Raw genomic sequence first — 3,489 nt, forward strand, 5'->3', positions numbered from 1 at the left:
TGCCTGTTGTGTGACCTCAGACAATTCACTTAACTTCTCTGGGCCTCATTTTCCCCAACTGAAAAATAGGGATTCAATCCCTGTTCTCCTTTCCCCTTAAACTGTGAGCCCCCATGTGGGACAGGGACTGGCTCTGAATTGATGATCTTCTACCTAGCCCAGAGCTTACTACCATACTGGGCACATAGTAAGTGCTTAACAAATAGCACAGTTACTATCACTGAATTGGAGACAAAACATTTGTGAGCATTTCTAGACTTGTAAGCTCCTTGAGAAGCAGTGTGGCTCAGTGGAAAGAGCACGGGCATGGGAGTCAGAGGTCATGGGTTCAAATCCCTGCTCCACCAACTGTCAGCTGTGTGACTTTGGGCAGGTCACTTAACTTCTCTGTGCCTCAATTACCTCATCTGTAAAATGGGAATTAAGACTGTGAGCCCCACTGGGACAACCTCATCACCTCGTATCCTCCCCAGCGCTTAGAACAGTGCTTTGCACATAGTAAGTGCTTTACAAATGCCATTATTATTATTGTGGGCAGGGAACATGACTCCCAAATGCTTAGTACAGTGCTCTGTACACAGTAATCCCAGTAATCCCCATTTCAGAGAAGAGGTAACTGACAGAGGAGTTGTGACCTGTTTAAAAAAAACCCCAAAAACCAGGTGGCAAGGAAATAGAGAAAAGCACCCGCACTAATCAATCTCTCACAGAATGGCCAAATCAGACTTCCCGGATAATAATAATTGTTAGAGTTGAGAGACATGATCCCTGCCGTCCCTGAGCTTACAGTTTTCCTCCTTCTCTGCTCTCCTCCCCTCTTTCACAGCCTTTCTTTTCCCCCTCCCACCCATCCCATCCTTCTCCCTGCTCCCTCCCTCTCCCCCTCTTCTCTCGGCAAGGAAAAAGCTAAGGAACAGACATTTGGAGATGACAGCTTAAAGCCAGAGAATACATCAGTCAGTCAATCAGTGGTACTTGTTCAGTGCACACTACCTGCAGAGCACTGTACTAAGTGCCTGGGAAACCACAAAATGATAGAGTTACTACCCTGCTCCTTATCTAGTAAATGGTTAACAAACCCCCGGAGACAACTGAGAGGAAATGCTGGTGGGTTTTTCAGGCTCATTCCAAGCAATGAGGGTCCACAGTGACTCTTGTTTTGCGGTTTCAGCGTAAAACAGGCTGGGAGTGCCATTGCTTCCTTCAAACGGCTGGACCCGTATAATGTGCGTGTGACATTTTCCACTGGGGAAAATAAAGGGCCACACATGACTTCTGGGATAAAGTTGATGCTGTCGTCTTAACCTTAATCGGTTTTCTTTAGGAAAACTGAAAGATTGCCAGGGAGCTAAAGCAAAAGAATGTTTTCAAGGTCTCCGAGCCTTAATTTGGGGGCGGAGGGGTGCACGTGTGCTCATGACTCAAGTCAAGTGAGCTGAAAGGGAAACAGAAAATCTGTGAAAGCAGAATGAATGGTTTCTGGTCATATACATGGAGACTGATCAGAAAACAGGGCAGGGAGACCCCACAACTTTTTTTCTATGGTATTTATTAAGCACTTACTATGTGCCAGGCACTCTACTAAGCAGTGGAGTAGATAAAAGCTAGTAGGATTAGATATAGGCCCTGTCTCATACGGGGCTCACAGTCTTAATCCCCATTTCACAAAAGAGGTAACTGAGGCACAGAGGAATGAAGTGACTTGCCCTGGGTCATAGAGCAGACAAGTGGCAAAGCTGGGATTAGAACCCAGATCCTCTGATTTCCAGGGCCAAACTCCTTCCACTAGACCATGCAGCTTCTCTGCATCTTTTATCCACCCCAGAGCTTAATAGAGTGCTTAGCACATAGTAAGTGATTAAATACTATAAACAGTTAGTACAGTGCTCTGCACAGATACTCAATAAAGAGCACTCAATTGATTGAGTAATCTGTCATTCTGGCTGGGATCTGTTTTTGCTAGTGACCACACTGCTTGAAGGCAATTAATATATAAACAGTGTGGCCTAGCACAAAGAGCCAAGACCTAATACAATTAAAATAGTTAAAATTAAAAAAAAATTGGTGGCAAGAGAAATGAGAACAGCACCTATGCTGATCAATCTCCCACAGACTGCCCAGATTGGACTTCTTGTATAGAAATAATAATAATTGTGGTATTTGTTAAGCACTTATTACATACAAGGCACTGTACTAACCGCAGGGGTAGATACAAGATGAACATTCATTCATTCATTTTTCAATCGTATTTATTGAGCGCTTACTGTGTGCAGAGCACTGTACTAAGCGCTTGGGAAGTACAAGTTGGCAACATATAGAGACAGTCCCTACCCAACAGTGGGCTGGACACAGTTCCTGTCCCATATTGAGCTCATTTTACAAATGAGGAAACTGAGGCACAGATACTGACGGAGAAGGGAGAGTCAGGGGTGTTGCATGGTCCATGCTGGGTCATTAAGGGAGAGTCAGGGATGGGGAAGGAAGAGTCAGGGGGGTTGGATTATCACACAGCAGACAAGTGGCAGAGATGGGATGAGAACGCTCCCCCCTCCCCCAAGGTCCTCTGACTCCCAGGCCCGTGCTTTTTCCAGTAACTCCGAATGGTTTGGGGTTACTGGTCAAGGTTTTTCCAGGACAGAAGACCAACTACCAGAAACCCCTACACCCACCAAAAGGGTAAAGCCCCTGGCAGAGCAGAGTTAGTCGGTCAGTCCTATTCATTGAGCTTTTACTGTGTGCGGAGCTCTGTACTAAGCACTTGGGACAGTACGATATAACAAACACATTCCCTAATCAAAGTGAGTTTACTACAATCGATAATAGTAATAATAATAATAATAATAATAATAATGACATTTGTTAAGCACTTAGTATGTGTAAATAACTATGCTGTACCAAGAGCTGCGGTGGACACAAGCAAATCAAGTTGGCCACAGTCCCTGTCCCTTGTGGGGCTAATGCCATGAGTTCCGATGACTTTTCTGGGTTTTTTTTTACAAGTCTGAATGGTAAAATCTCCCTATTATAATCACTTCTTTGGATGCAGGTATTTCTGGATGCTGCAGTGAGTCTATCCAAATCTTTGTGGAATTGTGATATTGTTATGTAGTAATGATAAGTTCATTAGTCAATCAGTGGTATTTATTGAATGCTTACTGTATTCAGAGCACTGTACAAAGCACTTGGGAGAGTCCAATACTATCAAGTTGGGAGACACGTTCCCTGCCCACAATGAGCTTAGAGTCTAGAAGGGGAGATAGACATTAAAATGAATTACAGAGAGGGGAAATAGTAGAGTGGAAGCATAATGGATGACTTGATAACACTGTCCAGAAAGAAAAATCTTTTCTCATTCTCACATGGCAGGTTGTTGGAGAGATGAATTTGGGAGTCATTTATATTGATGTGGTAGTTGAAGCCATATCATTATTATTGTTATTATTATGGTATATGTTGAGTGTTAAGCAGTGTGGTGTAATGGATAGAGCT

Source organism: Tachyglossus aculeatus, chromosome 4 (assembly GCF_015852505.1).
Source record: "Tachyglossus aculeatus isolate mTacAcu1 chromosome 4, mTacAcu1.pri, whole genome shotgun sequence".
NCBI lineage: Eukaryota > Metazoa > Chordata > Mammalia > Monotremata > Tachyglossidae > Tachyglossus > Tachyglossus aculeatus.